This window comes from Oncorhynchus masou, unplaced genomic scaffold (genome assembly GCF_036934945.1).
Source record: "Oncorhynchus masou masou isolate Uvic2021 unplaced genomic scaffold, UVic_Omas_1.1 unplaced_scaffold_2423, whole genome shotgun sequence".
Classification (NCBI taxonomy): Eukaryota; Metazoa; Chordata; class Actinopteri; order Salmoniformes; family Salmonidae; genus Oncorhynchus; species Oncorhynchus masou.
Window position 1 is genome coordinate 3,151 of NW_027008877.1, and position 27,555 is coordinate 30,705.

Consider the following 27,555-nt stretch of genomic DNA (forward strand, 5'->3'; position numbering starts at 1 on the left):
TTAGGCCTGGCTCGCAGTCGGTATTCCAATTCGTCCCAAAATGTGTTTGATGGGGTTGAGGTCAGGGCTCTGTGCAGGCCAGTCAAGTTCTTCCACACCGATCTCAACAATCCATTTCTGTATGTAACTCGCTTTGTCCACGGGGGCATTGTCATGCTGAAACAGAAAAGAGCCTTCCTCAAACTGTTGTCACAAAGTTGAAAGCACAGAATCGTTCAGAATGTCATTGTATGCTGTAGCGCGAAAGATTTCCCAGGTATAGTTCTCCGCAAACCCAAATGCGTCCGTTGGACTGGCAGATGGTAAAGTGTGATTCATCACTCCAGAGAAGGCGTTTCCACTGCTCCAGAGTCCAATGGGAGTGGGTGGTTACACTACTCCAGCCAACGCTTAGCATTGTGCATGGTTGTCTTAGTTATGTGTGCGGCTGCTCTGCCATGGAAACCCATTTCATGAAGCTCCCAGACAGATCTTGTGCTAAAGATGCTTCCAGAGGCAGTATGGAACTCAGTAGTGAGTGTAGCAACTGAGGACAGATGATTTTTACGCGCTCACGCGCACTTCAGCACTCGCGGCGGTCAGTTCTGTGAACTTGTGTGGTCTCCCACTATGCGGCTGAGCCGTTGTTGCTCCTTAGCGTTTACACTTCACAATAACAGCACACAGTTGACTGGGGCAGCTCTAGCAAGAGGCAGAGATTTGACTAACTTGTTGGAAAGGTGGCATCCTATGACGGTGCTACATTGAAAGTCACCGAGCTCTTCACTAAGGCCATTCTACTGCCAATGTTTGTCTATGGAAATTGCATGGCTGTGTGCTCCATTTACATACTTGTCAGCAACAGGTGTGGCTGTAATGGCGAATCACTAGTTTGAAGGGTGTCCACATACTTTTGTATACAGTCCCTTCAGAAAGTATTCAGACCCCTTGACTTTTTCCACATTTTATTTTTTGTTAGTCTTATTCTAAAACATATTAAATAGTTTTCCCACAGCAATCGACACACAATACCCATTAATGCAATGCAAAAAAACAACGTTTTTAGACATTTTAAAATAACTGTTCAGACCCTTTACTCAGTACTTTGTTGAAGCACCTTTGGCAACGATTACAGCATTGAGTCTTCTTGGGTATGGCTACAGAAGTTACTCCCATTGTTCTCTGCAGATCCTCTCAAGCTCTGTCAGGTTAGATGGGGGACGTTTCTGCAGAATCTTCCAGGTCTCTCCAGAGATGTTCGATCGAATTCAAGTCAGTCTCCGGCTGGGCCACTCCAAGGACATTCAAAGACTTGTCCCGAAGCCACAGCTGTGTTGTCTTGGCTGTGTGCTTAGGGCCATTGTCCTAATGGTAGAAGGTAAAACCAGTCTGAGATCCTGAGTGCTCTGGAGCACATTTTCATCAAGGATCTCTGTACTTTTCTACCTTCATCTTTGCCTTGATCCTTCAGTCCCTGCCGCTGTAAAACATCCCGACACATGATGCTGCCACCACCAAGCTTCACCATAGGGACGGTGCCTGGTTTTCTCCAAGACGCGACGCTTGGCATTCAGGCCTATTAGTTACATTTTGGTTTCATCAGACCAAGGAATCTTGTTTCTCCTGGTCTGAGAGACGTTAGGTGCCTTTTGGCAAACTTCAGGCGGGCTGTCATGTGCCTTTTACTGAGGGAGTGGCTCCCGTCTGGCCACTCTACCATAGAGGCCTGATTGGTGGAGTGCTGCAGAGATGAGATTTGTCCTTCTGGAAGGTACTCCCATCTCCACAGAGGAACTCTGGAGCTCTGTCAGTGTGACCATGGTATTCTTGGTCACCTCCCTGACTCTTGCCCTTCTCTCCCCGATTGCTCTAGGAAGAGTCTTTGTGGTTCCAAACTTCTTACATTAAAAATTATGTAGGCCATTGTGTTCTCAGGGACCTTCAATGCTGCAGACATTTTTTTGGTAGCCTTCTAGAGATCTGTGTCTCGACACAATCATGTCTCTGGGCTCGATGGACCCGATTGCTTCGACCTCATGGCCTGGTTTTTGCTCTGACATGCACTGTCAAACGTGGGACCTTATATAGACAGGTGTGTGCCTTTCCAAATCATGTCCAATCATTTGAATTTACCACAGGTGGACTCCAATCAAGTTGTAGAAACATCTCAAGGATGATCAATGGAAACAGGATGCACCTGAGCTCAATCTTAAATAAGGTATTTCTGTTTTAGAATTTTTATACATTTGCAAAAATGTTTAAAAAACAGTTTTTGCTTTTTCATTATGGGGCATTGTGTGTAGATTGCTGAGATTTAAAAAAATAGTTATATTTAATCAATTTTTAGAATACGATTATTGTGAATATGCAATTTCCCAAATAATCCTTCACTCGGGCTAAGGGAGGCTGGTGCTGCTGGTGCTGCCACATGTGCAGATCAAATATACAGCTGGAACTCTGATTCAGCCTGTTTACATGTCCTAACAATTATAAAGATTGCTCATAAATAAATGTTTTAATTAATGCTTACCTTGATTTTGACCTTACACCGATTAAGATAAGCAGAGTAAAGTGTTTACATGACTATTGCCGTGCTCGGCCTACTGCCATAATCAGTTTAAAATGGAATGATTAGTGTGCATGTAAACATACCATACCCTACCTGAAACCAGCACTATCATGAGGCCTACATCATCTGTCATCATAATGCTGATGATGACACACGTCATTCAACAGTGGAAAATCAATGTGTTCATCATCTCCTGTGGAAATGTCATTATGAGTCTGACATGTTGAGTCATTATCAATACAGCTTACTGTTTTAACTACACCGTCTTACTAGCAATGTGAAAGAGATGGCATTTCCAAGTGCAATACATTATTATTACAATGATGGCTTTAAAGTCTTCATCAGGCTGCTTCTAAGACAGTGAGACAGACAGACAGACAGACAGACAGACAGACAGACAGACAGACAGACAGGAAGAGGAGGAGTTGGACACGGGAAGAGGAGGGATTGGACACCGGACGAGGAGGGGTTGGACACCGGAAGTAGTACTGACTTGTAGGCCAGCGTGGCACTGAAGTGTTGTTTGATGTAGGCCTCCAACACCGTGTTAAAATGCTGGAACTTCCTGTCGGCTATCAGACCAATGATGTAGATCTGAGACAGAGAGAGCGAGAGGTAGAGAGAGCGAGAGAGAGGTAGAGAGAGAGTAGTAGAGAGAGCAAGAGGAGGAGAGAGAGAGAGGGGAGGAGAGGAAGGGATAACAGTTGTATTTGATATGGTGAGAGAGTTGGCCTCATTGGTACAAAGACACACAGACAAGCAACAGACAGACATACAGACATATTCAGAGTGAGAATAACAGAGGCATATGGATAGAGATCGAGAGACAGCCACATGCAGAAACTGACTGACAGAGAACAGAGCAGGTACAAGAGTGACAGAGAATATAAGTGAGAGACATGAACACACACACTCACTCACTCACCAGGGCGTCGAACACTAGGATGTCGTAGTCGTCAGTCTGGGAGTGTTCCATCATGATGGTGAACAGAGCATCCAGAGTATCCTGGAGAAACTAGGAGTGGAAGAGAGGCCATGAGATTACACACACAGAGCAGACAGACACACACACACACACACGCAGTACACACACACACACCTTGACCACTTCCTCTCCGTCGATGATCTTGAGTTTCTCCAGGTTTTCTTTGAGGAGCTCAGGACGAGTCCTCCATTTCAGTAGACCCAGCAAGCCCACTGAGAAGGAGAAAGAAAACAATCCATCAATCCACAAATCTATCCATTCATTAATCCACATATCTATCAAACCATCCATCAATCCACATGTCCAGCCATCCATCCATCAATCCACATATCCATCCATCCATCAATCCACATATCCATCCATCCATCAATCCACAAATCCATCCATCCATCAATCCACATATCCATCCATCCATCCATCAATCCACATATCCATCCATCCATCCATCAATCCACATATCCATCCATCCATCATCCATCTATCCATCCATCCATCCATCAATCCACTTATCCATCCGTCCATCCATCAATCCACATATCCTTCCATTAATCCATCAATCCACATATCCATCCATCCATCATCCATCTATCCATCCATCCATCTCCATCCCATCCATCCATCAATCCACATATCCTTCCATTAATCCATCAATCTATCCATCAATCCATCCACCATAACACAGATCCATCCATCAATCCACATGTCCATCATCCATCCATCCATCCATCCATGCATCAATCCATCCATCATACCACACATCCAATCCACATATCCATCCATCCATCCACATACCCATCCCATCCATCAATCTATCCATCAATCTATCCATCTATCCATCCAATCCACATACCCATCCATCAATCAATCAATTGAATCAATCAAAGTGCAGTACAGAAACCCCGCCTAAAACCACAGAGCAGCAAGCAATGCAGATGTAGAAACAAGGTGGAAACAAGGTGAAAGAACTCCAAGAAAGGCAGGAATCTAGGAAGAAACCTAGAGAGGAACCAGGTTATGAGGGTGGTCCTTGCCTCCTCTGGATGTGCCAGAGTGGATATTATAAGAGAACAAAGCCATCCATCAATCCATACATCCACATATCCATCCATCCACATATCCATACATCATCGATGCGTACCCATCCATTAATCTATCCATCCATTCATCCATCCGTCAGCCATCCACATATCCGTCCGTCCGTCCATCCGTCAAACCGTCCGTCAACCGTCCATCAATCCCTGATCCATATCCATCCATCCATCAATCCATATCCATCCATCCATCAAACCATCCATCCATCAATCAATCCCACATATCCATCCTTTACCAACTATCATCCATCCACCAAACCACATATCCATCCATCAAACCACAAAAATCCATCCATCCATTCATCCATCCGTCAATGACATATCCATGCATCCATCCACCAATCTATCAATCCATCCATTAATCCACATGTCTATCTATCCATCAAACCACATGTCCATCCATCCACCAATCTATCAATCACATATCCATCCATGAATCAATTAATCCATATCCATCCATCCATCCATCAAACCACATATCAATCCATCCATTCATTCATCCATCCAACCATCCATCCACCAAACCACGTATCAATCCATCCATCCATCAATCAAACCACATATCAATCCATCCATCCATCCATCCACTTATCCATCCATCCAATCCACATATCCTTCCATTAATCCATCCATCTATCCATCAATCCATCCATCATACCACACACCTATCCATCAATCTATATGTCCATCCATCCATCCATTCATCAATCCATCAATCTACATATCCATTCATTCATCCATCCATCATCCATCTATCCATCCATCCATCCAATCCATCCATCAATCAAGCAAATTGAATCAAAGTGCAGTACAGAAACCCAGCCTAAAACCACAAACAGCAAGCAATGCAGATGGAGAAACACGGTGGCTAGGAAAAACTCCCAAGAAAGGCAGGAACCTAGAGAGGAACCAGGTTATGAGGGTGGTCTGCCCTCCTCTGGATGTGCCAGGTGGATATTATAAGAGAACAAAGCCATCCATCAATCCACATATCCATCCACCAATCTATCAATCCATCCATCAAACCACATGTCCATCCATCCATCCATCCATCCATCCATCTATCCATCCATTCATCCATCCATCAAACCACATATCAATCAATCCATTCATCCATCCATCAATCCAATTATCCATCCATCAATCCACATATCATCCATTAATAAAATTAATCCACAAATCCATCCATCCATCCACCAAACCATATATCAATCCATTCATCCATCCATCCATGCTTCATTTAAGGACCACATGACTTGGCCCCGCCCTGGGCGTTTTGAGGGCTTGTTGAGGGCCAGAGTTTTTGGAGAGGCCCTGTTTAAGCCATGGCCAATACAATGGAAATGAACTAGGGAAATCAATTCAAGCACCAGATTTGGTCACGTGGAAATGGGTCTTTGGCAGTGAGAGGATTGTACATCGCCCCATTCCACGGTCACTTTCCCCTGCCCAAAAGTAGAAACACACAAAAAACAACATACGCTCCCTTCTGTATGACATAGACCATGGTAAAGCTCCCTATGTAGTGTAGACCTGAAGCCCCTGTACAGGTGTTTAAGTGTTCAGTAATGTCTTCCTCAGTAGTGAACCTGCCTGCCTGCTGTCCATCTGTTGACTGGGAGTACAGGTCCAGGTAGAGATGGATCATATCCCTCATCCGGACAGCTGCTCTTTGTGTGTGTGTGTGTGTGTGTGTGTGTGTGTGTGTGTGTGTGTGTGTGTGTGTGTGTGTGTGTGTGTGTGTGTGTGTGTGTGTGTGTGTGTGTGTGTGTGTGTGTGTGTGTGTGTGTGTGTGTGCGTGCGTGCGTGCGTGCGTGCGTGCGTGCGTGCGTGCGTCGTCATGCGTGTGTTATATCTGGCCTGGTGATTACTGCAGCACAGTTATCATTACAATGGTGAACTGGCTTCTTCAGCAACAGCTGTTACACAGCACCTGTATGCCATGCCAGGGCCCTGGCTGTGTGTGGGAAGTGCATGTGTGTGCGTTTGTGTGTATGACAAAACTACGACATACTCTGTCTGTTCTGAGACCACACACACACACACCGTTTTAGTGAGCTTGGTGGAGCAGACGAGGGTTGAGATGGTGAAGCTGTCTCTGGAGCTGACAGACAGGCCTCCTACACTGCTGCTGCTGCGGCTCAGTGTCCCGTCTTGTGACGTCCATAACGCGTAGAGGTTAGGGACAGGTACGGGTTCACATCCTCCATACGCTTACTGTCCCCCTGTAGAGAAAGGAGAGAGACAGAGAGGGTGGGAAGAGAGAGAGGGTGTGAGAGAGAGAAAAAGAAGAGAGGGTGGGGTTATAGAGAGAGAGGGTAAGAGGAAAGATGGGAGAGAGAGAGAGTGCGGTAAGGAGGGGGAAGAGGAGAGAGAGAGAGAGAGAGAGAGAGGGTGAGGTGATAGGGAGAGGGGGAAGGGAAGAGGAGGAAGAGGAGAGAGAGGGTGGGGTTATAGAGAGAGGCGTAAGAGAAATGATGGGAGAGAGGAGAGAGTGCGGTAAGAGAGAGGGGGAGAGAGAGAGAGAGAGGGTGAGGTGATAGAGAGAGAGGGGAAGGGAGAGAGAGAGAGGAGGAGAGAGGGGTGGGGTTATAGAGAGAGGGAGTAAGAGAGAAAGATGGGAGAGAGAGTGCAGTAAGAGAGGGGGAAGAGGAGAGAGAGAGAGGTGAGGGTGATAGAGAGGGGGAAGAGGAGAGAGAGAGAGAGAGGGTGGGTGATAGAGTGAGAGGGGGAGAGAGGAGGAGAGAGAGAGGAGAGAGGGTGGGGTTATAGAGAGAAGCGTAAGAGAGAAAGATGGGAGAGAGAGTGCGGTAAGAGAGGGGAAGGGGAGAGAGAGGTGAGGTGATAGAGAGAGGGGAAGAGGAGAGAGAGAGGGGAGAGAGAGGGTGGGGTTATAGAGAAGCGTAAGAGAGAAAGATGGGAGAGAGAGAGTGCGGTAAGAGAGGGGGAAGAGGAGAGAGGTGAGGTGATAGAGAGAGAGGGGGAAGGGAGAGAGAGGGTGAGGTGATAGAGTGAGAGGGGGGGAGAAAGAGGAGAGAGAGGGTGAGAGAGAGTTTAGAGAGAGTTTAGTTTGGGAGTGAATCAACAGTAATTCATCTTCATTCCTTTTAGCACTTAATCAATAATTCCACTTCATTTGGCAGTGAATCTATAATTATTCAGTTAGCCTGTTCAGTCGGTTGTGAAACTTTAATAATTCAGTGTCCTTGGTGATTTGGCTGTGACTCTGACGTAATTCAATTATTCAGTTCATTTAACTGTGAATCTGTACTGGTTCATTTATACCGTTAATTCATTCGTTTTGTAGCTGTGTGAATCGGAGTTGATTCAGTTCTGACCTTGAAGACCACCAGGTCATGAAGCCCGTCCTTCAGCACGGTTCCATCTTCCTTCATCAGGCGAACAAACGCCATGGCAAAGTTCTTCTCACTCTTATCCTTAGCTACACAGAGAGAGAGCGAGAGAGAGAATTAAGATCATTCATTGAGTAGATGAAAGCAATGGCTTCCTCCCTGTCACATTGCTTTCAAACTTCCAAACCTTTCAGCTCAGTGGTAAGGTAAGGCTGAGGGCAGAGTTGGGTGTACTCACACTCCTGAGAGGAGCGGTGTCTGAACATGAAGCGCAGGTGGATCTGTGCATCTCCTCCCAGAGGATGGCCACCCTATGGGACGGAGGACAACATTACATCTCCTGTCTGGCCCTGTGCTATGGGACGGAGGACAACATTACATCTCCTGTCTGGGCCCTGTGCTATAGGACAGAGGACAACATTACATCTCCTGTTAGGGCCCTGTGCTATAGGACGGAGGACAACATTACATCTCCTGTCTGGGCCCTGTGCTATGGGACGGAGGACAACATTACATCTCCTGTCTGGGCCCTGTGCTATAGGACCGGAGGACAACATTACATCTCCTGTCTGGGCCCTGTGCTATGGGACGGAGGACAACATTACATCTCCTGTCTGGGCCCTGTGCTATAGGACAGAGGACAACATTACATCTCCTGTTAGGGCCCTGTGCTATAGGACGGAGGACAACATTACATCTCCTGTCTGGGCCCTGTGCTATGGGACGGAGGACAACATTACATCTCCTGTCTGGGCCCTGTGCTATAGGACGGAGGACAACATTACATCTCCTGTCTGGGCCCTGTGCTATGGGAGTTATAGGACGGAGGACAACATTACATCTCCTGTCTGGGCCCTGTGCTATAGGACGGAGGACAACATTACATCTCCTGTCTGGGCCCTGTGCTATGGGACGGAGGACAACATTACATCTCCTGTCTGGGCCCTGTGCTATAGGACGGAGGACAACATTACATCTCCTGTCTGGGCCCTGTGCTATAGGACGGAGGACAACATTACATCTCCTGTCTGGGCCCTGTGCTATAGGACGGAGGACAACATTACATCTCTGTCTGGGCCCTGTGCTATAGGACGGAGGACAACATTACATCTCCTGTCTGGGCCCTGTCTGGGCCCTGTGCTATGGGACGGAGGACAACATTACATCTCCTGTCTGGGCCCTGTGCTATAGGACGGAGGACAACATTACATCTCCTGTCTGGGCCCTGTGCTATGGGACGGAGGACAACATTACATCTCCTGTCTGGGCCCTGTGCTATAGGACAGAGGACAACATTACATCTCCTGTTAGGGCCCTGTGCTATGGGACGGAGGACAACATTACATCTCCTGTCTGGGCCCTGTGCTATGGGACGGAGGACAACATTACATCTCCTGTCTGGGCCCTGTGCTATAGGACGGAGGACAACATTACATCTCCTGTCTGGGCCCTGTGCTATGGGACGGAGGACAACATTACATCTCCTGTCTGGGCCCTGTGCTATAGGACGGAGGACAACATTACATCTCCTGTCTGGGCCCTGTGCTACAGGACGGAGGACAACATTACATCTCCTGTTTGGGCCCTGTGCTATAGGATGGAGGACAACATTACATCTCCTGTCTGGGCCCTGTGCTATAGGACAGAGGACAACATTACATCTCCTGTTAGGGCCCTGTGCTATAGGACGGAGGACAACATTACATCTCCTGTCTGGGCCCTGTGCTATGGGACGGAGGACAACATTACATCTCCTGTCTGGGCCCTGTGCTATAGGACGGAGGACAACATTACATCTCCTGTCTGGGCCCTGTGCTATAGGACGGAGGACAACATTACATCTCCTGTCTGGGCCCTGTGCTATGGGACGGAGGACAACATTACATCTCCTGTCTGGGCCCTGTGCTATGGGGACGGAGGACAACATTACATCTCCCTGTCTGGGCCCTGTGCTATAGGACGGAGGACAACATTACATCTCCTGTTAGGGCCCTGTGCTATAGGATGGAGGACAACATTACATCTCCTGTTAGGGCCCTGTGCTATAGGACGGAGGACAACATTATATCTCCTGTTAGGGCCCTGTGCTATAGGACGGAGGACAACATTAAATCTCCCTGTCTGGGCCCTGTGCTATAGGACGGAGGACAACATTACATCTCCTGTCTGGGCCCTGTGCTATAGGACAGAGGACAACATTACATCTCCTGTTAGGGCCCTGTGCTATAGGACGGAGGACAACATTACATCTCCTGTTAGGGCCCTGTGCTATAGGACGGAGGACAACATTACATCTCCTGTTAGGGCCCTTTGCTATAGGATGGAGGACAACATTACATCTCCTGTTAGGGCCCTGTGCTATAGGACGGAGGACAGCAGCCCCATCTCCTGTTAGGGCCCTGTGCTATAGGACGGAGGACAACATTACATCTCCTGTTAGGGCCCTTTGCTATGGGACGGAGGACAACATTACATCTCTTGTTAGGGCCCTTTGCTATAGGACGGAGGACAACATTACATCTCCTGTCTGGGCCCTGTGCTATAGGACGGAGGACAACATTACCTCTCCTGTCTGGGCCCTGTGCTATGGGACGGAGGACAACATTACATCTCCTGTTAGGGCCCTGTGCTATGGGACGGAGGACAACATTACATCTCCTGTTAGGGCCCTGTGCTATGGGACGGAGGACAACATTACATCTCCTGTTAGGGCCCCGCTTGCTTATAGGACGGAGGACAACATTACATCTCCTGTTAGGGCCCTTTTCTATAGGACGGAGGACAACATTACATCTCCTGTCTGGGTCCTGTGCTATAGGACGGAGGACAACATTACATCTCCTGTTTGGGCCCTGTGCTATGGGACGGAGGCCAACATTACATCTCCTGTTAGGGCCCTGTGCTATAGGACGGAGGACAACATTACATCTCCTGTTAGGGCCCTGTGCTATAGGACGGAGGACAACATTACATCTCCTGTTAGGGCCCTGTGCTATAGGACGGAGGACAACATTACATCTCCTGTTAGGGCCCTTTGCTATAGGACGGAGGACAACATTACATCTCCTGTTAGGGCCCTTTTCTATAGGACGGAGGACAACATTACATCTCCTGTCTGGGTCCTGTGCTATAGGACGGAGGACAACATTACATCTCCTGTTTGGGCCCTGTGCTATAGGACGGAGGCCAACATTACATCTCCTGTTAGGGCCCTGTGCTATAGGACGGAGGACAACATTACATCTCCTGTTAGGGCCCTGTGCTATAGGACGGAGGACAACATTACATCTCCTGTTTGGGCCCTGTGCTATAGGACGGAGGCCAACGTTACATCTCCTGTTAGGGCCCTGTGCTATAGGACGGAGGACAACATTACATCTCCTGTTAGGGCCCTGTGCTATAGGACGGAGGACAACATTACATCTCCTGTTAGGGCCCTTTGCTATAGGACGGAGGACAACATTACATCTCCTGTTAGGGCCCTGTGCTATAGGACGGAGGCCAACATTACATCTCCTGTTAGGGCCCTGTGCTATAGGGACGGAGGCCAACATTACATCTCCTGTTAGGGCCCTGTGCTATGGACGGAGGACAACATTACATCTCCTGTCTGGGCCCTGTGCAAACATGTGACATGCCTGGATTTTAACCCTTTTTTGAAGCTTTTCATCAAACTGTCCCTTTTGTTTTTTATCCTGCACCATCCTGCTTTCATTTTTGGTGTAATTTCTGGATAAGGTTTAAAACACAGGATCAAATGCTTCTGTCACATGACCAAGTTGTATTACACACTAACAGAGCGTGTTAAGTGTTACGTGTTGTATACAGAGGGGAAACAGCTGATCAACGTGCACAAGAATACACACCATAAGACACAACTTATTATTCAAACACACACACACACATGCACACACACACACTCGCTGACCTTGAACGTCTCCATCCAGCGTGGTTGTTTGACCTGGTAGTAGATGACAGATCTGTAGTCGTTGAGCGGTCGATCCCCGCTCCCAGACAGATAGAGTTCTACAGGACAAAACAGAAAGAGAGAGATGACAGAAAGAGAGAGAGAGAGAGAAGCGGACAATCAATTCAACTAACCCACATCAACCTAGATACTGTACATCCAACCTAATCTTGGTTAACCCAGAACAAAAGTCTTGCGTAATTGGTCAGATGCTATTTTTTATTTTTTATTTTACCTTTATTTAACCAGGCAAGTCAGTTAAGAACAAATTCTGATTTTCAATGACGGCCGAGGAACAGTGGGTTAACTGCCTGTTCAGGGGCAGAACAACAGATTTGTACCTTATCAGCTCGGGGGTTTGAACTTGCAACCTTCTGGTTGCTAGTCCCAAGTTCTAACCACTAGGCTACCCTGCCGCCCGATGATTCTGGAGTCCATACGTGTTCAGAACTGTGAGGAAGAGCTCCACCCTCTCTCTCTGCATGTTACGGAGCGAAGATATCCTCCTTCAGATATTCCGAAGATGCTAAAAATTGATTTGTCCAAATAACCAGGAACAAAAAACCCAAAGGAAAATAAACACAAGTAACAAAACTGCTGCTACTGATCTCATGCATCGTGTTGTATCAAGACAGATCACGGCACCATGTATCTTAGCGTGGTCTGTCCACAACAGATTACATCTAACCCAACTCAGAACCATATGACATCCAATACAAAGGAGGATACAGCCCTGAAACAGAATCCCTGTTCGCCTACCTCCAGATGACCCCCCCAACTCACCGACACAATCTTGCCCTCCTCGTCACACACCATCATGATGACCTCCATGTTCTTCTGGCTGGTCTTGTTGTACTTGTCAAAGTCCCCGGCCCACAGCGTCAGGTAGATGTCGTTGCGGATGTCCCCCGGCATGATGATCTCTGGGAAGCCCAGTTTACGGGCCACCACCGTGCTGCGGTCCACCAGGTGGGGGTACTCCTTACGGATCTGGACGATGTCACCCACCAAGGCCTTCATCGTCACCCATAGACCTGGAGGGAGGACGGAGTAGGGTAAAGATGCCTCTGGACGCTGATCTTGGGTCAGTTTTGCATTACCTACACCAATGGTTAGGATTGGGGGAGGGGAAGGTGCTGCTAGATCTGTACCTAGGGGATAAGGGGAAACTTCACCCCGTAGTGGGGAGGATAGAGGACCAAGCATTGATAATGCAGTGGTTGTTGGCACAATAGCAAGTGTTTCCATGAGTGTGAGGTGAGATGTTCTACCTTGTCCTCCACTGTCTCCTCGTGACGCTGTCACCTTGTTCAGCAGGGGGTGAAGGAAGTCATTCTCTGCCACGACCCTGCACCCCCACATACACACACATTTAAACGACATGACTACAACTAAAATAGGTAGGGATGGAGGGAGGAGAGGGTGAAGCAGGGAGGACTTACGGAAAGAAAGGGATGAAATGCTGCTTCTCCTCATCACACTCTATCTTTCCTTTGATGATGTCACTGATGTCCATCACTGCAGACAGGAAGAAATGTAATGTAGTCTTTTATTAAGAATGACCTCTCAGGTTATTTATATTTTATTTGACCTTTATTTAACCAGGCAAGTCAGTTAAGAACAAATTCTTATTTTCAATGACAGCCTAGGAACAGTGGGTTAACTGCCTGTTCAGGGGCAGAACGACAGATTTGTACCTTGTCAGCTCGGGGGTTTGAACTTGCAACCTTGCGGTTACTAGTCCAACGCTCTAACCACTAGGCTACACTTAGTAAACAATATTCAATATTCAAGCTGTGACCAGTATCAATGGATCCCAATTCAAAATGTTGTTAACACTGCCCCCTGCCCCCTGCCCCATGTCCACTGCCCCCTGCCCACTGCCCACTGCCCACTGGCCCATGCCTACTGCCTACTGCCCACTGCCCCATGTCCACTGCCCCATGCCTCCTGCCCCATGCCCACTGCCCATGCCCCCTGCCTCCTGCCCACTGCCCACTGCCTCCTGCCCACTGCCTCCTGCCCCCTGCCCCCTGCCCACTGCCTCCTGCCCACTGCCTCCTGCCCACTGCCCACTGCCCACTGCCTACTGCCCCATGCCTACAGCCCCATGCCCACTACCCATGCCCCCTGCCTCCTGCCCACTGCCCACTGCCTACTGCCCCATGCCTACAGCCCCATGCCCACTGCCCCATGCCCCCTGCCTCCTGCCCACTGCCCACTGCCTCCTGCCCACTGCCTCCTGCCCCCTGCCCACTGCCCACTGCCTCCTGCCCACTGCCTCCTGCCCACTGCCCACTGCCCACTGCCTACTGCCCCATGCCTACAGCCCCATGCCCACTGCCCATGCCCCCTGCCTCCTGCCCACTGCCTCCTGCCCACTGCCTCCTGCCCACTGCCTCCTGCCCACTGCCTACTGCCTCCTGCCCACTGCCTCCTGCCCACTGCCCACTGCCTCCTGCCCACTGCCCACTGCCTACTGCCCACTGCCCACTGCCTCCTGCCCACTGCCTCCTGCCCACTGCCCACTGCCTACTGCCCCATGCCTACAGCCCCATGCCCACTGCCCCATGCCCACTGCCCATGCCCCCTGCCTCCTGCCCACTGCCCACTGCCCACTGCCTCCTGCCCACTGCCCACTGCCTCCTGCCCACTGCCCACTGCCTACTGCCCCATGCCTACAGCCCCATGCCCACTGCCCCATGCCTACAGCCCCATGCCTACTGCCCCATGCCTACTGCCCCATGCCTACTGCCCCATACCCTGCCCCATGCCTACTGCCCCATGCCTACAGCCCCATGCCTACAGCCCCATGCCCACTGCCCCATGCCCACTGCCCCATGCCCACTGCCCCATGCCCACTGCCCCATGCCTACAGCCCCATGCCTACTGCCCCATGCCCACTGCCCCATGCCCACTGCCCCATGCCTACAGCCCCCATGCCTACTGCCCCATGCCCACTGCCCCATGCCCACTGCCCCATGCCTACCTGACCCCATGCCTACTGCCCCATGCCCACTGCCCACTGCCCCATGCCCCATGCCCTGCCCCATGCCCACTGCCCCATGCCCACAGCCCCATGCCTACTGCCCCATGCCTACTGCCCCATGCCCCATGCCCACTACTGCCCCATGCCCATGCCTACTGCCCCATGCCTACTGCCCCATGCCCCATGCCTACTGCCCCATGCTCCACTGCCTATGCCCACATGCCCCATGCCTACCATGCCCCATGCCTACTGCCCCATGCCCAATGCCCACTGCCCCATGCCTACTGCCCCAGGCCCCATGCCCCATGCCCTATGCCTACTGCCCCATGCCCCATGCCCACTGCCCCATTCCTACTGCCCCATGCCTACTGCCCCAGGCCCCATGCCCCATGCCCCATGCCCCATGCCTACTGCCCCATGCCCCATGCCCACTGCCCCATGCCTACTGCCCCATGCCTACTGCCCCATGCCCCATGCCCACTGCCCCATGCCTACTGCCCCATGCCTACTGCCCCAGGCCCCATGCCCCATGCCTACTGGGGCGGCAGGGTAGCCTTGTGGTTAGAGCGTTGGACTAGTAACCGAAAGGTTGCAAGTTCGAATCACCGAGCTGACAAGGTACAAATCTGTCGTTCTGCCCCTGAACAGGCAGTTAACCCACTGATCCTAGGACGTCATTAAAAATAAGAATTTGTTCTTAACTGAGTTGCCTAGTAAAATAAAGGTAAAATAAAAAATAATAAAAAAAGTGCCCCATGCCCACTGCCCCATGCCTAGTGCCACATGCCCCATGCCCACTGCCCCATGCCCACTGCCCACCGCCCCATGCCAAACACTAGTACCTACCTGCCACTCCAAAGGGCCTGCGGAGGCCCTGGGTGCACTTCTTGGTGTTGGTCTCCTTCAGTTCCATACGACCCACTCTCACTATCTGACAGATCAGGTAGATCTTCTCTCTGTTCAAGTCCTTATTACCCAAGTCCTGGAGGAAGAGAGGGGAGGTTTTCAAAATCAAAAACATGATTTATATGCACAGAGCATACATTTACTGAATTAGCATTTCTCAACTGGTGGGGTTGTGATTTCCCCTCCTTAATTTGAATATTGATGCAACCTGGTTAAATTTGTGTCATGAGGCAAACCCAGTTGAGAGCCACAGACCCAAATTATTTGATGGCACCTCAATGACTGGATATGGACAAGAAATGCATCCAACAGTGCTCTCTAGTGGTAACTTACTGTAAAGACCACCTTCAAGTTGTTCAGCATTTCAACTTCCCTTGAAAGCCTTTACTGCCCCAGCGAACCAGGTAGTTCTCACTGCAGAGGAGGCCATGGAACAGATTAACAAGAAGCAGAAACAATTAATACACACAACAGGATTCTTAAAAGGATACTCCGGAATTTTGCCAATGAGGCCAGTTAGACAAACTCACGGATACCATTTTTATGTCTCTGCATCCAGTATGAATGAAGTTGCTAACTAGCATTAGCTCAATGACTGGAAGTCTATGGTATATACTATGGTATCTACTGTACTAGCATGGTAGCAGTCACCATAGACATCCAGTCATTGCGCTAACACCAGTTACCAATTGCGCTAACGCTAGCTGGCAACTTCCCCTCAAGCTGCAAGCAAATGGCTTCCATGAGTTCACCTGACTCTGGGGGAGTAAATAAAGGGCTTCATTGCCAAAATCCTGAAGTATCCCTTCAACAAATCATCCACTGATAGAAATGCTCATACGGGATGAATTCACCGAAAAATAAATGTACATAGGGCCTACATAGCGACTGGAATGCATTATAATATATTGCTTTCTCCTAAATATAAGTCTTCTTGGCCAGCAGAGACTGACTGACTATCAATCTGCTTAAAGTGTACAGTGGGGATATGTTGCTAAGCTTTCCAGAGCTGACACCTTCCCAAAATATCCCTGTCACAGTTTGACAGAAGGAGGCCTTCAGGCACTGTGGCCACGATGGAGAATGTCACATACCAGCCGTAATACTCTGGCATGGATGAGAGAGGAAGGAGAGCCTAGATCTGTCGCTCTGACAGTAATAGACAGCTATCACCATTAGCTGTCAGTCAAGCATTGCCTCTCTATTTTCTGAATTTCTACCATGATATTTAAATAGTATGTACATTAGGTTAGACAGCAACCATGTTGAGAACAGGGGAAAATGTGGCTAAGGGAGAAAGAAAAGGACTGAGAGAAAGACAGCTATCAGCCTTCCTGGTGTCAGAGCTCTGACAGCTGTCAGTCAAGCTCTGCCTTTCCATGTGCAGCCTTCTGTGTTGATCATTAACTGTGACTACAGTACAGGAATAAATACATATGGAAATGGGGGGTGGGGGTAAGAAAAGAAGAGAAAGAGAGCTGGGAGAGAGCTGAGGGAGAGAGAAGAGAAACAGGGAGATGTGGAGAAGAGGGAGAAAGAGAAGTGGGAGAGAGCTGAGAGAGAGAGAAAACAGGGAGATGTGGAGAAGAGGAGAAAGAGAAGTGGGAGAGAGCAGAGGAGAGAGAGAGAGAGCAGGGAGATGTGGAGAAGAGGAGAAAGAGAAGTGGGAGAGAGATGAAAGGGAGGAGGAAACAGGGAGATGTGGAGAAGAGGAGAAGAGAAGTGGGAGAGAGCTGAGAGAGAGAGAGAAACAGGGAGATGTGGAGAAGAGGAGAAAGAGAAGTGGGGAGAGAGCTGAGGAGAGAGAGAGAAACAGGGAGATGTGGAGAAGAGGAAGAGAAGTGGGAAGCTGAGGGAGAGAGAGAGAAACAGGGAGATGTGGAGAAGAAGAAAGTGGGAGAGAGCTGAGGAGAGAGAGAGAAACAGGGAGATGTGGAGAAGAGGAGAAAGGGAAGTGGGAGAGAGCTGAGGAGAGAGAGAGAAACAGGGAGATGTGGAGAAGAGGGAGAAAGAAGTGGGAGAGAGCTGAGGAGAGAGAGAGAAACAGGGGGAGATGTGGAGGAGAAAGAAGTGGGAGAGGAGCTGAGAGAGAGAGAAAACAGGGAGATGTGGAGAAGAGGAGAAGAGAAGTGGGAGAGAGCAGAAGAGAGAAGGAGAGAAACAGGGAGATGTGGAGAAGAGGAGAAAGAGAAGTGGGAGAGCTGAGAGAGAGAGAGAAACAGGGAGATGTGGAGAAGAGGAGAAAGAGAAGTGGGAGAGAGCTGAGGAGAGAGAGAGAAACAGGGAGATGTGGAGGAGGAAGAGAAGTGGGGAGAGGCTGATGAGAGAGAGAGAAAACAGGGAGATGTGGAGAAGAGGAGAAAGAGAAGTGGGAGAGAGCAGAGGAGAGAGAGAGAAACAGGGAGATGTGGAGAAGAGGAGAAAGAAAGTGGGAAGAGCTGAGGAGAGAGAGAGAGAAACAGGGAGATGTGGAGAAGAGGAGAAGAGAAGTGGGAGAGAGCTGAGGAGAGAGAAACAGGGAGATGTGGAGAAGAGGAGAAAAGAGAAGTGGGAGAGAGCTGAGGAGAGAGAGAGAGAAACAGGGAGATGTGGAGAAGAGGAGAAAGAGAGTGGGGAAGGCTGAGGAGAGAGAGAGAAACAGGGAGATGTGGAGAAGAGGAGAAAGAGAAGTGGGAGAGAGCAGAGGAGAGAGAAACAGGGAGATGTGGAGAAGAGGAGAAAGAGAGTGGGGAGAGAGCTGAGGAGAGAGAAGAAACAGGGAGATGTGGAGAAGAGAGAAAGAGAATGGGAAGAAGACTGAGGAGAGAGAGAGAGAGAAACAGGAGATGTGGAGAAGAAAGAGGAGAAAGAGAAGTGGGAGAGAGCTGAGGAGAGAGAGAGAACAGGGGAGATGTGGAGAAGAGGAGAAGAAAGAAGTGGGAGAGAGCAGAGGAGGAGAGAGAAACAGGGAGATGTGGAGAAGAAGAGAAGTGGGAGAGAGCTGAGGAGAGAAGAGAAACAGGGAGATGTGGAGAAGAGGAGAAAGAAAGTGGGAGAGAGCTGAGGAGAGAGAGAAAACAGGGAGATGTGGAAAAGAGGGAGAAAGAGAGAAGTGGGAGAGAGCTGAGGAGAGAGAGAGAACAGGGAGATGTGGAGAAGAGGAGAAAGAGAAGTGGGAGAGAGCAGAGGAGAGAGAGAAACAGGGGAGATGTGGAGAAGAGAGGAGAAAGAAGTGGGAGGGAGCAGAGGAGAGAGAGAGAAACAGGGAGATGTGGAGAAGAGGAGAAAGAGAAGTGGGAGAGAGATGAGAGAGAGAGAGAGAAACAGGGAGATGTGGAGAAGAGGGAGAAAGAGAAGTGGGAGAGAGCTGATGAGAGAGAGAAGGGGCAGGATGAGCAGGCGAGATGTAAAAAAGAGAGCAGGATAGAGGATGTTTAAAAAGAGACCTGATGATGGTCTGCTTGTTGGGGTCGTAGAGGACATGAAGAGTTCAGAATCCTCTCGATCCGACAGACAAAGTTCCGGACAAAGACATAGAGGCTGTGAGTGGGAGAGGACTGGATCCGGGCCGAGATTACTGGTGGTCCGTCTGAATGTTGGACTACAGAAGAGAGTGTGAGAGAGAGCGAGAGAGAGAGCGAGAGAGAGAGAGAGAGAGAGAGAGAGAGAGAGAGAAAGGTTACACTCCTAAAATAGAAGGATACACTCTAAAATACAGTGCATGACCATTGTCTTCTTTCAATTACTCTGTCAACTCTCTCAATCTTACTCAGCCACTATTTTCCGAATTTCAACCCTGTTAGCCCTGTCAACCATGTTCTGTTAGCTGTCTTTGTTCCTCTCTTACTCTCTGTCTGACCTGTTCCTCTTTGATGCGTTCGTTGATCTTGATGGTGGCGTCTTGGTGGGCTCGGAACAGGCTAATCACGCTGGCGTTTTCCGGGTCCAGCATGTTCCCGTTCACATCCCGCACCACCAGGTCCAACTCCAAGATCCTGGAAGAGAGGAAGGGGAAGGAGGAGGAGGAGATTATGGAAGAGAGAGAAAGATTTCTCCCTCGGCCAGATACAGAGATGGAGTTCCTCAAATGAGAATGATCTATTTCAGTGATTCAGTTGGGGTTTTATGGGCCATACTTGTTGCCATAGTCGATCTTGGAGGTGACTTTCTGTTTGAGCTCCTTGAACTCGTCGCTAGGCAACGTGCCAGACAAGAGCTGGGAACGCCATTCCATCAAATCCCACATCAGCCCTTGGACCTGCACCACACGGTTCTTCTTATTGGCCTAGGGAGAGAGAGAGACCTTGTTACACACACACACGTGCACTTACACATATACCAAACACACACACACACACAAAGTGTGGAGTGTTTACCACGTAGAGCTGTTTCCAGATGCTTCCCCACTCCCTCAGAGTGGTGGTCACCTCCTTCACTAGGGGCATCTCTGCTGACAACACCACCTCCTGATCCCTGTGGAAGAAACACCACATATTACTGACACGCACGCACGCACACACACACACACACACACACACGCATGCACGCACGCACGCACGCACACACACACACATCACTCACCCTCGCTTTTCAATGATGACCTTCCTCAGCTGCACAATGCTGGATGGGAACGCGCCCTGAATATATGGAAGGAGAGAGGAGATAGAGGAGGGAGGCAGGTAGAGAGGGAGAGAGGTAGATAGAGGGGAGAGAGGTAGATAGAGAGAGGGGAGAGAGGAGAGAGAGGTAGATTGAGAGAGGTAGATAGAGAGAGGAGAGAGAGGTAGATGGAGAGAGGTAGATAGAAAAAGGGGAGAGAGGTAGATAGAGAGAGGGGAGAGAGGAGAGAGGGGTAGATAGAGAGAGGGGAGAGAGGAGAGAGAGGGAGATAGAGCGGGAGAGAGGAGAGAGAGGTAGATAGGGAGAGGGGAGAGAGGAGAGAAAGGTAGATAGAGAGAGGGGAGAGAGGAGGGAGGCAGGTAGAGAAGGAGGGAGAGCAGAGGGAGGGAGGTAGATGGGATGGAGAGAGATACTTTGTTCAAATTCAAAGAAACTATCCTGTCATCAATTATTGACCAGCTGTGTCTTACCTGTCGATCATTGTTCCTGACCAGGTAGCCTTTATACCAGCCTGCAACCAGAGAAAACAGGGTACAGTCACAACACAGTGTACATAAATTACAATTGTAGTAAATACAGATATTCAGTACTTGAAAATATCCTTTACTACATTTTAGTTTTTGCATGTTCCAGGATACAGTCACAAGACAGGATACAGTCACAACACAGGATACAGTCACAACACAGGATACAGTCACAACACAGGATACAGTCACAACACAGGATACAGTCACAACACAGGATACAGTCACAACACAGGATACAGTCACAAGACAGGATACATTCACAACACAGGATACAGTCACAACACAGGATACAGTCACAAGACAGGATACATTCACAACACAGGATACAGTCACAACACAGGATACAGTCACAACACAGGATACAGTCACAACACAGGATACAGTCACAACACAGGATACAGTCACAAGACAGGATACATTCACAGCACAGGATACAGTCACAACACAGGATACAGTCACAAGACAGGATACATTCACAGCACAGGATACAGTCACAACACAGGATACAGTCACAAGACAGGATACATTCACAGCACAGGATACAGTCACAACACAGGATACAGTCACAACACAGGATACAGTCACAAGACAGGATACATTCACAGCACAGTCACAGTCACAACACAGGATACAGTCACAACACAGGATACAGTCACAAGACAGGATACAGTCACAAGACAGGATACAGTCACAACACAGGATACAGTCACAAGACAGGATACATTCACAGGGATACAGTCACAACACAGGATACAGTCACAGCACAGGATACAGTCACAAGACAGGATACATTCACAACACAGGATACAGTCACAACACAGGATACAGTCACAAGACAGGATACATTCACAGCACAGGATACAGTCACAACACAGGATACAGTCACAACACAGGATACAGTCACAACACAGGATACAGTCACAACACAGGATACAGTCACAAGACAGGATACATTCACAGGATACAGTCACAACACAGGATACAGTCACAACACAGGATACAGTCACAAGACAGGATACATTCACAGCACAGGATACAGTCACAACACAGGATACAGTCACAACACAGGATACAGTCACAAGACAGGATACATTCACAGCACAGGATACAGTCACAACACAGGATACAGTCACAACACAGGGTACAGTCACAACACAGAATAAAGTCACAACAAAGGATACAGTCACAACACAGGGTACAGTCACAACACAGGATACAGTCACAAGACAGGATACAGTCACAAGACAGAATAAAGTCACAACACAGAATAAAGTCACAACAAAGGATACAGTCACAACACAGGATACAGTCACAGCACAGGATACAGTCACAACACAGGATACAGTCACAACACAGGGTACAGTCACAACACAGAATAAAGTCACAACACAGAATAAAGTCACAACAAAGGATACAGTCACAACACAGGGTACAGTCACAACACAGGATACAGTCACAAGACAGGATACAGTCACAACACAGAATAAAGTCACAACAAAGGATACAGTCACAACACAGGGTACAGTCACAACACAGGATACAGTCACAAGACAGGATACAGTCACAAGACAGGATACAGTCACAACACAGGCTACAGTCACAACACAGGATACAGTCACAACACAGGATACAGTCACAACACAGGATACAGTCACAACACAGGGTACAGTCACAACAGAGGATACAGTCACAACACAGGATACAGTCACAACACAGGATACAGTCACAACACAGGGTACAGTCACAACAGAGGATACAGTCACAACACAGTTTACAGTCACAACACAGGATACAGTCACAACACAGGGTAAAGTCACAACACAGGATACAGTCACAACACAGGATACAGTCACAAAACAGGGTACAGTGACAACACAGGGTACAGTTACAAAACAGGAAACAGTCACAACACAGGGTACAGTCACAACACAGGGTACAGTGACAACACAGGGTAAAGTCACAACACAGGGTACAGTCACAACACAGGATACAGTCACAACACAGGGTACAGTGACAACACAGGGTACAGTCACAGGACAGGTATACGGTCACAAAACAGGGTACAGTCACAGGACAGGTTACAGTCACAACACAGGGTACAGTCACAGGACAGGTTACAGTCACAACACAGGGTACAGTCACAGGACAAGTTACAGTCACAACACAGGGTACAGTCACAGGACAGGTTACAGTCACAACACAGGGTACAGTCACAGGACAGGGTACAGACACAACACAGGGTACAGTCACAACACAGGGTACAGACACATCACAGGGTACAGTCACAACACAGGGTACAGTCACAGGACAGGTTACAGACACAACACAGGGTACAGTCACAACACAGGGTACAGACACATCACAGGGTACAGTCACAACACAGGGTACAGACACATCACAGGGTACAGTCACAACACAGGTTACAGTCACAACACAGGTTACAGTCACAACATACCACATCATTCTCAGTTTCCATTCCACATTAATACCAGTTTCCAGTCCCAGTTTAAATCCCATTTTCCATTCCACATTATACTCAGATGCCATCCCACATTATTCAGAGTTTACATCCAGATATTATTCCCAGTTTATATCCAGAAATTATTCCCAGTTTACATCCCACATTATTCCCAGTTTATATTCCAGTTTACATTCCCAGTTTACATCCTGCAATAGACCTAGTTTCCATCCCATGTTATTCCCAGGTTCCATCACACAATATTCCACGTTTTCATCGCACATTGTTCTCAGGTTACATCCCACATTATTCTCAGTTTACAATCCACACTATTCCAGTTTACATCCCACATTATTCTCAGTTTACATCCCACACTATTCCAGATAACATCCTACAATATTCTCAGTTTACATCCCACACTATTCCAGTTTACATCCCACATTATTCTCAGTTTACATCCCACACTATTCCAGTTTACATCCCACGTTATTCTCAGTTTACATCCCACACTATTCCAGTTTACATCCCACATTATTCTCAGTTTACATTCCACACTATTCCAGTTTACATCCAGACATTATTCATAGTTAACATCCCACATCATTCCCAGTTTACATTTAGACATTATTCCCAGTTTAAATCCCACATTATTCTCAGGTTCCATACCACATTATTTTCAGTTTACATCCCACATTATTCCCAGTGTGCATTCAGACATTATTCCTGGTTTTACATCCCACATTATTCTCAGTTTCCATCCCACATTATTCCCAGTTTACATCCCACATTATTCCCAGTTTACATCCCACATTATTCCCAGTTTACATCCCACATTATTCGCAGTTTACATCCCACATTATTCTCAGTTTACATCCCTCATTATTCTCAGTTTACATCCCATATGATTCCCAGTTTACATCCCACATTATTCCCAGTTTACATCCCACATTATTCCCAGTTTACATCCCACATTATTCCCAGTTTATATTCCAGTTTACATTCCCAGTTTACATCCTGCAATAGACCTAGTTTCCATCCCATGTTATTCCCAGTTTCCATCACACAATATTCCACGTTTTCATCGCACATTGTTCTCAGGTTACATCCCACATTATTCTCAGTTTACAATCCACACTATTCCAGTTTACATCCCACATTATTCTCAGTTTACATCCCACACTATTCCAGATAACATCCTACAATATTCTCAGTTTACATCCCACACTATTCCAGTTTACATCCCACATTATTCTCAGTTTACATCCCACACTATTCCAGTTTACATCCCACGTTATTCTCAGTTTACATCCCACACTATTCCAGTTTACATCCCACATTATTCTCAGTTTGTTTACATTCCACACTATTCCAGTTTACATCCAGACATTATTCATAGTTAACATCCCACATCATTCCCAGTTTACATTTAGACATTATTCCCAGTTTAAATCCCACATTATTCTCAGGTTCCATACCACATTATTTTCAGTTTACATCCCACATTATTCCCAGTGTGCATTCAGACATTATTCCTGGTTTTACATCCCACATTATTCTCAGTTTCCATCCCACATTATTCCCAGTTTACATCCCACATTATTCCCAGTTTACATCCCACATTATTCCCAGTTTACATTCCACATTATTCCCAGTTTACATCCCACATTATTCCCAGTTTACATCCCTCATTATTCTCAGTTTACATCCCACATTATTCCCAGTGTGCATTCAGACATTATTCTCAGTTTACATCCCACATTATTCCCAGTTTACATCCCACATTATTCCCAGTTTACATCCCACATTATTCGCAGTTTACATCCCACATTATTCCCAGTTTACATCCCACATTATTCCCAGTTTACATCCCACATTATTCCCAGTTTACATCCCTCATTATTCTCAGTTTACATCCCACATTATTCCCAGTTTACATCCCACATTATTCCCAGTTTACATCCCATATGATTCCCAGTTTACATCCCACATTATTCCCAGTTTACATCCCATTATTCCCAGTTTACATCCCTCATTATTCTCAGTTTACATCCCACATTATTCCCAGTTTACATCCCACATTATTCCCAGTTTACATCCCATATGATTCCCAGTTTACATCCCACATTATTCCCAGTTTACATCCCACATTATTCCCAGTTTACATCCCATATGATTCCCAGTTTACATCCCACATTATTCCCAGTTTACATCCCACATTATTCGCAGTTTACATCCCACATTATTCCCAGTTTACATCCCACATTATTCCCAGTTTACATCCCATATGATTCCCAGTTTACATCCCACATTATTCCCAGTTTACATCCCACATTATTCCCAGTTTACATCCCACATATGTATATACTGTACTCGATACCATCTACTGTATCTTGCCTATGCTGCTCTGTACCATCACTCATTCATATATCTTTATGTACATATTCTTTATCCCCTTACACTGTGTATAAGAAATTAGTTTTGGAATTGTTAGTTAGATTACTTGTTGGTTATTACTGTATTGTCGGAACTAGAAGCACAAGAATTTCGCTACACTCGCATTAACATCTGCTAACCATGTGTATGTGACAAATAAATTTGATTTGATTTGATTTGATTTGACATTATTCCCAGTTTACATCCCACATTATTCCCGGTAAAACCAGCACATTCCCAGTCAGCTCCCTTACCATCGCAGGTCTCCTGGATGTGGACCGTGTCCCCAATCTCCAGAGACAGCTGCTTCTCTCCAAGGCCAGTGAAATTCCACATTACTAGGGGAGACACAGAGAGATGAGAGGGTCATACAGTGTACCGCAGAGAGACCCTAAAACAGAGAACATAACAGAAACCTATTCATTACCGTTTGTTTTCACCCTTAAGCCCAAGAAAACACTCAGACTTCATTGTTCACGGGAGGGAGAGGATAGTATGTTTGTTGTTTTTTCCTTGTTGGGGGAGGGGCGAGGTCTTTTCACTATTATTATGAGATTTATATATGCTTGTTCCTCATGTTTAGATTAGATAAAGAAAAAATGATATGTGTTTGTACAACAGAGGGGGCTGGTGGGAGGAGCTATAGGAGGATGGGAATGGAATAAATGGAACTGAGTCAAATCTATGGTTTCATGTTTGATCCATTTATACCATTCCAGACATGACAATGAGCCTGTCCTCCTATAGCTCCTCCCACCAGCCTCCACTGTTGCACAACTATGTCAAGAATTGTGTGACCTCTTTCTATGTCAATATCTATGTATATCTATATATGTATATATACATATCTTGTTTATCAGTAATAATATGGTTGTACACTGTGTTTTCCTCAGTCTGTGTACACATGATGTTAGAAACACTACTGTGGTGTTGCTGTATTTATGAAACCTCATGCTACTTCCTCCCTCCTGCACTTCCTGTGTGTTTTCAATCTAACACGATCACAATGATACATGTTACTTTTCATATTCAATATTATTTTGTATATTGTGTCAGGGTTGAGCTATATCAATCACTCTGCTCTTTAAGGCCAAACAGGTCAATCAAGAGATTACCCATGATAAGGACACAGCCGGAACACATCTTCCCCTTCTCCGTCATCAGTTTCTAGCTTCTTGCCATTTTCTGCAGCAACTAGGAAACCCTGCTCTGAAGAGCAATATGTTTCTGAAAAGTGACAGTGATAGAATCAGTCTTTCTGATTAGGAAAGGTCACCTTGAAGTTGAACCACTGCCATCATGTGTGAAGTGATTCCTGACAGCCATGTCATGAAGTCTGAATCAGCCATTTTGTTTCCTCTCAATGCAGAGGTCTATCAGTGATCTCTACCTCATGACTGTGCAGACATAGTCAAACTGTCAGAGTCATACTGCTAGAGTCTGTTAGCTGACACCCGCCCCATATCCTGTCATGGAGAAAGCCAGGGCGAAGGGCCATCACCCTTCTGCAAACACACACACACATGGAGGCCTACACAGGTGAGCGTGGATGACTTACCTACGCCATACCGCTCCGTGGTGGTCCTCATCCAAGGAGCCATGACTGCTTCTCTTTCCCCTCTCTCTCTCTCTCTCTCTCTCTCTCTCTCTCTCTGGGTGTCTGAGATACGTTTTCCACTCTACCTCTCACTTCTGCATT

General features: G+C 47.5%; 1 pseudogene; it reads right to left on the minus strand.

Annotated features, from left to right (window-relative positions):
• Positions 1-27,555, minus strand: LOC135533516 (dedicator of cytokinesis protein 2-like; annotated as a pseudogene).